General features: G+C 36.1%; 1 protein-coding gene across 11 annotated transcripts in view; it reads left to right on the top strand.

The window, feature by feature from the left end:
* The window catches only part of Nrf1 (nuclear respiratory factor 1), a 145,370-nt gene that overhangs the window by 27,800 nt on the left and 104,285 nt on the right, over window positions 1–13,285 (top strand). For 6 of the 11 annotated variants that reach the window (XM_063240757.1, XM_063240741.1, XM_063240759.1 and 3 more), the window contains exon 2: window positions 8,754–8,828. The exons of the other annotated variants lie outside the window; for them this stretch is intronic. The gene's annotated coding sequence lies outside the window, so the exon portion shown is untranslated. The remainder of the gene's footprint in view (window positions 1–8,753; window positions 8,829–13,285) is intronic. 11 annotated transcript variants of the gene reach the window in all.

Genomic DNA, 13,285 nt, shown 5'->3' with positions numbered 1-13,285 from the left:
GGAAATAGCTGGATTCTTCTCTGCTTTTGTATGTGATTTGCTGCAGAATGTTGATTTGGTTAAACTGGAAGAGGAAGATCTGGTCTCATCTAAGTATGTAGTTGAAGAGTATTTTAAGAGCTTTCAGGTAATTGTGCCTATTGTTCCTTGATATTAAACCAATACTCAGCAGCAGTAGTTTCTTTATTTTTATCTTTTTTTTTTTTTTTTTAACTTTTTATCGGTACCAGGGATCGAACTCACGACCGCCTGTTTCCAAGGCAGGTGCTTATGCCGCTGAGCTAAATTCCCAGCCCCCAGCAGTAGTTTCTTAAAGATGAATTGCAATATAGAATATGAATCCACAACATTATTGCTTTGTCATATATGTGTGTATATGTGTGTGTGTGTGTGTGTGTGTGTGTGTGTGTGTGTATATATATATTTAAATTAGGGTCTCACTGCATAGTTCATACTGGCCTTGAACTCACCATGTAGTATAGGCTGGTATTGAACTCACAGCGATCCTCCTGCCTCAGCCTCCCAGCATTGGCATTATAGGCATTCACCATCATACCCAGTGTTTTGTCATGTACTTTTTTTTTAACAACAACAACAAAAAAATAGACTTTATTTAGTTTTGTACAACTATGAGCAATGATATGAAATTAGGGTAATATGAAATGAACAAAGAAAAATGCTGTAAGTAAATGAGATCTAATAATATTTTAGAGGAGTTACAAAAGAAAATTTTGGATAAAGAGTCAATATTATTTCCATCTACAGATAAAAAGAAAAAGCTGACTACAGCAACATTTGAAGTATCAATCAGTCACTTGCTAAAGAAAACTTAAGAGGAGAAAGAGACAGTACTTGCATTGAGTCATTTTTGAGTATAGATAAAACAGGAAAAAAATATTCCTAAAATGTCTTTGGTTTTGGTATGTCCATCAAATATAATATAGAAACACATAGGATTAATAACATATGAACCCTTAAGAATATCTGAACTTGTACAGTCCAAAACAGTAGGTATACATATGAGAAAAGAGCAAAATACTTGCTAGATTTAAAAGAACTTACTATGAAATTAAAATATATTATTTGAAATAATTTCACCTATTTTTAGTTTTTAAAAGTGTAAAAAGTTTTTAGTTATCTTGTTTGCATTACATTTCTGATGGACATGCTACTCTAACTAAATAGTACATTAAGAAAACTGATAAAGAGCAACATTACTTATCTTCAGCTATTAAGACAATAAAAAATAGACACTTCAGTGAGTTCTGCAAATACTGTTAAGACATCTGTTAGAAGGCTTGCAGTATAGAAGGACTTGATCATATTTTTTACGGAGTTGTCCAGCACGATCTTCATTATCTGCATACAAAAACATTTTTTAAAGCATAATTCTCCAAATGAGCAGAACCAAGTATTTCTTGTGTAATAGCTTCATTATCACCCAGCTGTTTCTTAAGAGCTGCTAACTGATTCATTAGCTTTGATAAAAGTTTACAACATTCTGGTGTTTTACTGTCAATCTTCATTCCAGTTTGCATAGCATATAACTGACAGTAATAGACCACCACGGGGCCCTGCTTGTCATGCTCTTGAGCTGTCCTCAGATGATGCTGTATGCTCTTAAGCTATGGGGGTAGTGAGGTAGCTGAGCCAGCACAGCTATCTCCACGAAAGGAATTGTCATGTACTTTGAATGGAACTTATTAACCCATGAATGATTTTGTAACAACATAGATTCATTGGAAAATAACTTCACGGAGTTATACAAACCTACTTAAATATTAGCACAAAAATACTAATGTCAGCAGTGATCTCATCATAGAAGGTCAACTTAAGTAATAAAAAGCTGTCAAGCTCATTATGACAGATAGAGCTCTTCCAAAATTCTACTTCATTGAAGTTTTCTCTTTGCTATTCCTGTGGGCTTCAATTCTTGCCTCAGATCCTTCCTGGGTCAAGGGTGACCCACTTCCCTCCTTTTCCTTGCGTTATATTCTAATGTCTGGGCACCAAATCTCTGAGAGGCCCTTTCTGTGCTGCTTGCCACTCTGTCATCTTTCAGGAAGTCCAAAGTTCTAATTATCACTTTTTTAAAATTTATTTTTTAATTTTTAAAATTATCACTTAAAATGTCAAACTTTATCATTCATTGGCAACAAATACTATTAGTGATAGACGCACTTAATTTTCTTTCTTTTCTTTTTTGAGACAGGATCTTGCTATGTAGTTCAGATGGTCTTGAACTCGCAGTGTATCCCAGGCTAGCCTGGAATTTGTGGCAGTCCTCCTGCCTCAGCCTCCTGATTGCGGCACCTGCAGGTGTGTGCCACTTTATGCCCACCTAAACTAACTTAGTTTTTGAGAACATGACTGTCAAGTAGTCAGGTGTGAATAACCATATAGTTTGCTAGGCATTCTGTCAAACAAAAAATGATACTCCCTGTGGAAAAAAAGAGTGGCTCATTTACCATGACTCAGAGCTTGGTGGCCATGCTTTTGCAGGTTGCCATCATACTTCCCAATGTGACAGAAATGCTCTGTGCATAATTTCCATTTGTGGAGCAGAATAGGGAAGAGATGTGAATTCACAAGTGAAGATTTAATAAAAATTAATAATTTTTACTCTTCCAGCACAAACATTCTTGAAGCAAATAGACTGCCCTCTGCTGGCTTTTTTTTTTTAAACTGGGAGCACATTATGGCAAAAATAGGATTACTAGTGCAATGTGATGCTGTTACCATAACTTGTGCTGTAAGTAGTTTCACCCCAACTTTGCAGCTAACATCTGAGTTATTCTGAATGTAGTCTTAGCCTGATACTTTGGAAGTCTGACCCCTTAGTCCCGTGGTTCACTTTTGAGGGCTACAACTGATAATTCTTCAGTTCGTGATCCAGAACTTTACAGAGTGATGGCACTTACAAAATATTTATTTGATGAATGTGATATGTTGACATTTAAATAGAATAAAAGTTGGTGAGTAAAATTATGTAGATGATCGCACACTCAGCCAGGCAGTCTCGATCAGAAAGCTTCTCTATAGACATTATGAGGAAAGAATGAACATGTATAATATAGGTGATGTATCTTGTAATGGAAATGCTGAAAGAAAGAACTAAGTATCAGGTGATAGTGCCTACAAGGCTAGCACTTTGAGCCTTACTGTGTTTCTATTAGCTAGTCCTGTGCCTTTTGTCTTTATATTTGTAGTGGTCTGTAGTGATCCGTCCTCAAGTAGGAAAGATCTAATCTGAAAAGCAAACATCAGTTTAAATTTTGGTAGGTCACACTGTGCTTGATCTAGGAAAGTCTTTTAAAAAGGGACTATAGGTGGAAGGTGAACAAATCATTTTCCTTTTACATAGTGAGTTAAGAAATGCATTTTGATTTCTAAGAATATGTTGGGCAGTGACTGCCTCCTCTTCTCTTCTTCCTCCTCATCTGCTTCCTTTTTTTCTGCTGTTGGTTCAGGGAAACCTCTGCCATGGCATACTATAAGGTGATAAACCAAAACTGTGTGATAACTTGGAAAATAATTCTGACATTCTTTAGTAAAAATAGTTATTAAAGTAAAATTCCTTTGAGACATCCCCAATATAGTAATTTGTCTGTGTGGCATTTTTAAGGATAGTAGATGAAAATCTTGTTTCCATATAAGCTATAAAACATCTTGGTATAGGTTATTTTATTTTTTACTTTATTTTAAAAATTTTAGATCTTAGTTGAAGTTTGTTTTTGTGTTTTTTGTTTGTTTGTTTTGTTTTGGTCTTCTGAGACAGGATCTTGCTTTGTAGTTCAGGCTGGCCTTGAACTCTTGTAGTCTTGGCTGGCGTGGGACTTGTGGCAACTCTCCTGCTTCAGCCTCCCTGGTGCCGGGATCACAGGTATGTGTTACCATAGGAGTTTTAAGTAATTGTCCCATTCAAGGAAGCTTGTCCTCTGGAATAACCTTATATGGTTAAGAACTACTCTTTGTTTTTTCTTTTCCTGTTTTTGTGAAATAGAACATGCTGTCTATTCTCCTTTTAGGGAGGAAGTCTCCATTCACCTACCTATGTGTTGATAATCTCAAAGTCCTTTAAGTGTTACCTGCACCTTTCTTATTTTGTTTTCAGGTAATTTGTTTGTTGCAGTCATTTTTTGGTTAGGACTGGGATATAGGAATGGGGAATAAAGTTGACGGTGGAAATGGGAAGGAATAGCACTACATCTAAAGCATCTGGATTAGCCACCCCTTCTTTGCTTTTTAAAAATGTTTGTTCTGCTGTAAGAAAATGAATGGATTTTAAGACCGTACTACTAAATGAGCTAACTCAAAAGGTTAAGTATCACATTGTTTCTCTTAGAGACCCAAAATACAAAGAATTTAAAGAGCAAAAGAAAAAAAAAGAGCCATGTTAAGAAACAGGGAGATAGTCTGTACACAGGTAGGGAAAATCTAGGGAAGGAGGGAAGGAGTTGGGGGAATAAAAATAATCAAGATGTGATTTGTATGTGTATCAACCTCCCAAGCTGACTGTAATCACTGTGTATTACCTATACTAATACAAAATAAAAATAAAAACTTTTATCTCAAAAAGAGCTGAGCGTGGTATATGCACCTATAATCTTAGCACTTAGGATGCTGAGGCAGGAGGATTGCCACGAATCTGAGGCCAACTTGAACTACACAGCAAGACACTGGCTCAAAAACAGGTCATCAGGGACCTGCATTAGGACATTTCTAACAGTCAGAATCTTACACTTTTTATTTCATGTTGAAAGTCTCGAAAGAGTTTTTTCAGACATTTTGTGACTTTACCTGTTGTCTTTGGAGCACATTGCTTTGTCTCACAATGCAGTGGTAAAATAGGATAGGACAGGTATTCCCTGGGCTTTGGTCATCTATTTAAGTAACACTGTGAGAAGGAACAGCTGGTAGGAGAGTTGTGTGTGACTATTATTCTGTATTTGGTAGGTCCCTAATTTAAAACTCTGAAATGTGAAATGCTCCAGAATCTGAATTTTTAAAAATACAAATATGACACTACAAGTGACATTTTGTATATGTATATATATACGTATAAATCACAATTATGAAAACATGGGCACACTGAAAATATTGTATAAAATTACCTTTAGGCTATAAGGTGATATGAAACATGAAACATCATTTCATGGTAGATTCTTAGACATTGCATGTATATGCAAATACTCCATATCCAAATTTAAACCCAAAACATTTATGTTCCCAAGCAATTGGAATAAGTGATACTAAAATTGCATTTATCCTTTCCCTGAATTTTTACAATCCTTTCCTGTATGTGTATGTATCCATAGAAAAATATATTATATGTGTTTTGAAATTTGTATAAGAAATTAAAGTTTATTGATACATGTAGTTATAGTATACTGATTTTGCATGCTGTGTAATATTTTATATAATGATTGTGGAAGTATTGTGTGTGGTTTTTGTGGGTAAAAGAATGTTAAGTAAAAAGATGCTAGAAATTTGTCATTCGGGAATACCACAGTTAATACTTTCATTTGTTTCTTTGCTTCCCTGTTTCCTCTTTAAATAATATAAAAAGGATCCCATTTTAATATTTATAAAAATTGCAGAATAGCCACATGAAGATGATAATCCCATTTTTGTTGTCTTATTTGAAAAAGAAAATAAATGAGTACTACACATGAGACACGTGTACTTAATTCACTTGTTTTTTGGATTTTCTGTTGGGTGGGGGTGGGTTGTGAGATGGAGTCTTTTTATGTAGTTCCGGGTGGCCTCAGATGCTGGGCAATCCTCCTGACTCAGCCTCCTGAGTACTGGGATCACAGGCATGTGCTACCATGCCTAGCTCAATTTACTGCTTTCACCACATATTGCTGTTGTATTTCTTAGCATGGAAACCCTGCAAGTGGATCTGGGAAGGCCATACTGTTTATAGCATGTTTTAAAAATTGTATTAATTGATTTTTCTAGTAACATTTTACCAAATGTAGTATCTCTTTAAACATTAAGTACTATTTTGGTTTTAAGTTTTTTTTTTTTTTAATTGGTACCAGTAATCAAACTCACGACTGCCTTCTTGCAAGGCAGGTGCTTATGCCGCTGAGCTAAATCTCCAGCCCTGGTTTGAGTATTTTTAATGGGAAAAAAAGCCTACAATGCATATTTTAGTGCAATATAAACCAGAATACTGTGTACCACTTACAAGTTTTTCTTTTCTTGGTGACTTGATGTCACTGTCCTGACCTGTACTGGGACTTCTTGTTAGTTAACTCTATCAGCAAACCAAGCCACAGCAAGGTCGTGGGCACAGGAAGAAGGTGACATGGAGTTTCAGGTGGTCCCACAGCAGTGTGGGCGAGCCTTGCCTGGCTGCCTCTCTTCTCTGGATGGAGCTGAGCCACCCGCCTCATCGTCTCCCCCACTGTACTGCTGCACTTCCCTGTTGAGTTCAGATGTGTTCAGCCCTATACAGTGATTAAACTGTGTATGCCATGTATATAAACTGTATTTTAAAAATAAATATATGCAAATTGTGCTATATGTAAACCAAAACAGTGTATAACTATAAAACTGTTAAATGTTATGTAACTATGGGCTGTGACGATTTAGAGAGGAAGAGCTCTTTACCGTGACTGAAAACCCTGTATTCCACCTTTGTCATGATTTCTTATGGAAACGTTGTATTTTTTTTTTTTTTTTTTTTGGTCTTTTTCCTTTTTATCGGTACCGGGGATTGAACTCACGACTGCCTGCTTGCAAGGCAGGCACTTATGCCGCTGAGCTAAATCCCCAGCCCCAACATTGTATTTTTTTAATGTAATTTTAATTTTAAATATAATTTATTTTTTTGAGTCAGAGTCTCACTATGTAGTGCAGGCTGACCTTAAACTCACATAGCCCAGGGTGGCCTTGAACTCTGAGCTATTTTCCTTCCTTAGCCTTCCCAGTGGTAAGGTTACAGGCCTGCACCACCACATGCCTGGCACATTGTTTTTGTCTTTAATTTTTTTTTTTTTTTTTTACTTAATACCTTTTACCATTTATTTATTTGTTTTTGACATGGGGTCTTGCTGTGTAGTTCACACTGGTCTCAGACTTGGGCAATACTTCTATGTCGGCCTCCCATGCGCTAAGATTATAGGTGTGTAGCACTATGCCCAGCAATGCTTTATTTTTTAGAACAACTTTAAGTTTATAGAAAATTGAGTGGAAAACAGAGTTCCCGAATATTCCTCCATCTCCTTTCTCTTATTAGCATTTTTCTTTAGTGTGGTAAAGTTGTTAAAATTGATGAGCCAATGTTAACTAAAAGTCCATGTTTATGTTACAGTTCCATCTTTCTTGTGGACTAGCGGTTTTGAAAAATGTTTAAAGATGTATCCTCTGCTACCTTATACAAAATGCTTTCACTACACTAAAAATTTCCTGTGCTCTCTCTTCCTTTTTTTTTTTTTTTTTGGGTTGGCACTAGGAATCGAACTCACAACCTTGTGTTTGCCAGGCATGTACTGTGCTGCTGAGCTAAATCCCCAACCTCCCTTCTCTCCCTTTGTGTAAACCCTGCCAATCACTGATCCTGTTACTGCCTCCATAGTTTTGTCTTTTCCAAATACACAGGTAGAATCATATATGTAGCCTTTTTGAGTTGATTTCTTTCACTTGGTAATATGCATTTAAGGTTTATGTCTTTTCATGACTTGTAATTTATTTCTTATCAGTGTGAATAGTATTCTACTGTATGGATGTACTGTAGTTTACCCTTTGATATCCTGCAAGATCTTGGTTGCTTCCAAGTTTTAGCAATTATGAATAAAGCTGTTCTGAATATTTGTGTGTTGGCTTTTGTATACATATACGTTTTCAGCTCATTTAGGGAAATACCAAGGAGTGCAGTTGCTGGCTCATATGATGAGTATATTTAATTTTGTAAAACAAAACTTCCCAGCTGCCTTCCAAAGTAGCTGACATTTTTAGGTTATTCATGCTTTTTAAAAAACAGGTATGTAGCATGATGTCCTTACAAACATAAGTTCTGGTTGCCCCTACTTAAATAATAGCAATGGGTTTAACTTTGATTATTCTTACCTGCTTTATCTTTTTTTCAGATGTTTTCTTCCATATTGCTCATATTCTCTACTATACTGTACTAAATGTGTCATTTCTCCTTTTTTGGGATGTAGACTACACTTGTTAGAATAATGTACAAATTTAGCTGGGCATGGTGGTGGCTCATGCCTGTAATCCCAGTACTGGGAGGCTGAGGCAGGAGGATTGTTGCGAGTTCGAGACCAGCCTGGGCTACAAAGTGAACTCAAGGCCAGCCTGAACTGCATAGCGAGACCCTGTCTCAAAAAGACAAAAAAAAAAAAGAATAATATACAAATTTAAAGGCAAGAAGAAACTCAAGACCTGTCCCAAGTTCTCTTGGCTATTACAGATATGGTTGAAATTGCGCACTAGTGTAATGCATTGTTGGGTTGTTAGTTACACTATATATAATCATCAGAGATATAAACAGTGGAGTAGTATGTTATTAAAACTATGTCCCTTTATTGTTTAACAATAGGAAAACTATAGAAAATGTTTTAGGGGACTGGGGGTTTAGCTCAGCAGCATAAGCACCTGCCTGGCAAGCGCAGGGTTCTGAGTTCAATCCCCAGTACCAGAAAAAAGCACCCCCCCCCAAAAAAAAGAAAATGTTTTAAAACTAAAAGTTTTAAAGTTTTTTTGTTTTGTCTTTGTTGTTTACTTTTCTCTAGGGATTGTGGCAAAAATAAATTTAAAGCGGGGCGTGGTGGCTCATGCCTGTAATCCCAGCACTCGGGAAGGCTGAGGTAGGAGAATCGTTGCAAGTTTGACACCAGCCTGGGCTACAAAGTGAGCTCAAGGCCAGCCTGAACTGCTTAGTGAGACCCTATCTCAAAAAAACCCAAAAAATAAATTTAAGAAAAAAGATTCAGATTCTACTGACACATTTCTCAGGACCAAGCTTTTACTTACAATTTTTTTTACACTCTTGTTTAATTGTTGTTGTGTATCTGTGTATTCCTAACTGCAGCAAAATTATATATCAATAGATTATACTCTCCAGTAGGGGAGGGGGAAAGGGAAGGGGCGTATCCCATCTTATTTGCTATAAGTGTCCAGATAACTCAAGGCAGTCTTTCTGTTATAAATCTGGTACTCCCAAGGTCCAGAATCTCCTGGAGTGGAATCTTTCTCTCTTTCTCTTTCTCTTCTCTCTTTCTTTTCTTTTCTTTTCTTTTCTTTTCTTTTCTTTTCTTTTCTTTTCTTTTCTTTTCTTTTCTTTTCTGTCTGTCTGTCTGTCTGTCTCTCTCTCTCTTTCTCTCTCCCCCCTTCCCCCTCCCCCCTTCCCTCTCCCCCCTTCCCTCTCCCCTCCCCCTCCCCCTCCTCCTCCTTCCCTCCCTTCCTTTGTGGAGCCAGGCTACATTCAAGACCCAAATATCCAGTGCCCCCCAGTGGTTGTTTAGGCTTTGCATGAAGAATGCTTCCTAACAGCCCATTAGTCTTCATACTTCTATTTAAGAAAAAAATGATCTTTTGGCCAGAATTCCTCCCTACCATGATAACGTCTTATTTTTTTTTTTTAAATGAAAGCTCATACTGTATCTAAGTCCTTTTCCTTTATGATGGTCCCTTTTGTATTTAATAAAGAGTGATCTTTTTCCTAGTCCTTTCTTCTTTAAATATAAACATCTCTATTTTTCCAACTGTTCCTTATAACACTGGTTCTTTTCATAGTGCCAATGAAATAAAACAGGATTTTCCTATACTTTAAAAAGTAATGTGGAGGGCTGGGGATTTAGCTCAGCGGCATAAGCACCTGCCTTGCAAGCAGGCGGTCATGAGTTCGATCCCTGGTACCAATAAAAAGATTAAAAAAAAAAGTAATGTGTCCAGCATTAAATACAGGTGTGGTCATTATCCATATTTTGTGTATGTTGCTTGTCATGTGAAACTTTCATATAAAGTTTAGTCTGAACAGGAACCCCTGAATCTTTATTTTCTGTGTTATGGCATAAGTTTCTGTCATTCTATATGTTCCTTTTCCTTTCCTTTCCTTTTTTTTTATTTATTTTTTTTAAAGATAGGATCTCAGCTGTGTAGTTTAGGGTGGCCTTGAACTTACTATGTATCCCAGGCTGGCCTCAAAATTCGTGATGATCCTCCTGCCTCAGCCTCCTGAATGCTGGCATAACAGGCATGCACCACTACACCCAACCTATACTTTTTCTACAATGAGTTTCTTAAAGAACAAAAGTCAGAATGGTCATGTCTATTAAATTTTTTGGGGGGGATAGGAGGACCGGGGATCAAACTTGTGGCCTTACACTTGCCAGGCAGGCGCTTATGCCGCTGAGCTAAATCCCCAGCCCAATCATGTTTATTAAAATTTGTCATGCAAGAAGCTGCTTATTATTCTAAGTGATTCAAATCTTTTGGGAATTTGGCTTCACTGACCACTATCCTAGGTATCTGTAGTTTTTGTTGTTTGTTTGATTTTTGGTTTTTGATATGGAGTCTCATGTACCCCAGGCTAGCCTCAAACTTGCAGTCTTCTTGCCCCACCTCTTGAGTGCTTCAGCGTTTGTGCTGCATGTTTATAATGGTTTCTGTTGCTTGATCAACATGTCACAAACTGGTTCTTTGCTACTGCTTTTCTTCAACTTGTTTTTTTTTTTTTTTTTTTTTTTTTTTTTTTTGGTGGCTGATTCAGCTGATTCTAGCCATTACTTTGATAGATATGTTTGGCTAAATATGAGCCACAGAAAACAGGGAAACATTTGCAAAAGTATCAGGGAGTATGGTATATTTAAATCATGTTGAGTTCCAACAGGCATATGATTCTTTTTTGATGTTTAATTATACATTTATTTTTTTATCTTTTTCATTTATAAATTTTAGTGATGTGGTAGTCTCTGATAGTTTGGTGCTGATTCATGCGTGCTTTAGTTTTCTATAAACTTTATGCATATGTACTGTGTTTATAATACCTAGCACATAAACTAATCCAAGGTCATTAAGACAAAATCTTAACCAGAGGCTAATTTTTGGGCTTCCTTTTCCCAACTGCTCAGAAATACTTGCGTTAATTAGTTTCTACTTGTGCTTCATGACCTGCAGGCTCCTGAGAGGTAGTGCAGGAGGTGTGACCAGTGTTCCCCACACTGGTCATCCCCTCAGTGAGAGAAGTTCCCCATTGTATTCTGAGGTTCCACAGAGGATATTGTTTTAAAGAAAAAGAAAAGAGGCCCCAAGAGGACAACTTTGAAGGTCAATGCATGTGTCTGTGATACCCAGAGTTTGGAGGCAGCCTCAGATTTTTCATTAGCTGAAGAGAAGGGCTTGTCATGCTATTTGTGTTTTCTTTCTTAGACCTGGCAATAGCCACGATTATGAAAGTAATTGCATACGTAGTATTTTAAAGGGAAAAAAAATCTATAGAAGAGCAGAAGTCTCTTCATAATCCATAATTCCATTCTAAGCAAACAAAAAGCATTCTACAGCTTCAGTGTGTCATCCTAGGTTATTTTTTTGGTCCTTAACGACATCTGTCCTTAAGAAAAATGAGACCACACTGATTCTAGCAGAGTTTATAGTCTATTTTCCAGTAGTGTATTGTGGACATATTTTGGTATCAATACACATAACTCCACTTTATCCTATAAGACTTCTACAATATTCCTCTAATGATCTTACAGGACAATACTTAGAACTAATATTCAGTCTTGCACAATACACAGAATCTTTTCTAAAGCATGACCCTGACTTTCTTTCTACATTCCTGCTAGTACACTCTTTGTATTTTTTAGGAGTTTACTCTTGGTGGAGTTGTGATATTTCTGGTTGTTTTCCTTCCCTTTGGTTTTACTATACAGTGGACTGCAGTGTTACAGCAATCAAACTAAAAACGCAAATACCCTTTTCTTTTAGGCAATAGCTGTAATTTAATGTCCTCCTTAATAGTCACAAATCTTTTCTTAAGAACAAAACCTTGGCAGCCAGAATTATACTTGACACTTTTATTCCAACATATTACTGCTAGTGATAAAAGCAGTTGACTTGTTTTGACCCAAGTGAGTTTAGGCCTGAGAGATTAGGCAGTGGATGACAAGTAGCTTTTGGTGGGGTGACAGCCAGCTGCAGGAAGCCCATTGTGGCCAACACCAAGTGGCTGCTGATAAATGTATATGGCAGATTACATTTGATAGCTTCTTTTTCCCCTTCTGGTTTTGAGAATTTTATCAAAGATCACATTAAGAAAATGTTAGTGAGAAAAATATTTTTTATTCTGGTAGGATAATTATAATTGTTTATCCCTTACACAGTGCTCTACACTTTTTAAAACATTCTCATCAGTTGCAATGTTTAGTAGTCATGTGATATAGTCATGTGATACTTAGTATTTTACATATATCACACATATTTAGGAGAGAATGTAGTGAAATTGTTATTTAGACAATTTTGATTTCTTTAGTGATCTAGGGTAACATATTAGAAACCTATACCCTTTTAAGTTTAGGGATTTTTTTTCTTTATCAGTTAAATACATTCTAGGGTGAATATTTTATTATTTGTTTCAGGTGAAATTGTTTTAGTCTTATATTCAGCCACTTTCAAAATTTCATTCCTTTCAGCCTTGACATAATATCCTTTTACTTTCTACTAATTTCTTCTTTGTCTGAAACTCCAATGTGATTTTTCTTTTTTATTGTGATGCCTGTGATTTTTATTATATACTATCCTAAATTTTAATTTTTTTTTTTTTTTGGGTCTTTTTCCTTTTTATCGGTATCGGGGATCGAACTCACAACTGCCTGCTTGCAAGGCAGGCACTTATGCCGCTGAGCTAAATCCCCAGCCTCCCTAAATTTTAATTTTTAATTTAAGAAAGTTTAATGAATTATTCATGATTAACTTTTGAAGGAGTACATCTCAAATTTAGATGTTTGACACTTTTTAGAGTGTTTTATGAGTAGGAACCAGTTTTATTTAGAAAGATTTGTTTTGTTAGTATTTCCATAATATTTAGGTATTACTAATCTTTGTTTTAAAACATAGTTCATTTATTTATGTTCTCTTATTTAAGTAATTTAGGAAGTTCTAATTTCTTATTTCTTCAAGATGTGAATTTAAGTATTATTGTGAGCCTGAAACTGTTCTAAGTGCTGGGGATAAAACATTGAATAATACAGAAAAATCTTTGTTCCCGTGAGCTTTACTTACTAGTTGGGTGAGAAGATAAATAAATATTATACCAGATGTGATA

This window comes from Cavia porcellus, unplaced genomic scaffold (assembly GCF_034190915.1).
Source record: "Cavia porcellus strain 051 isolate PalLab524CR breed Dunkin Hartley unplaced genomic scaffold, mCavPor4.1 scaffold_2, whole genome shotgun sequence".
Classification (NCBI taxonomy): Eukaryota; Metazoa; Chordata; class Mammalia; order Rodentia; family Caviidae; genus Cavia; species Cavia porcellus.
This window is presented reverse-complemented; position numbering and strand designations above follow the sequence as displayed.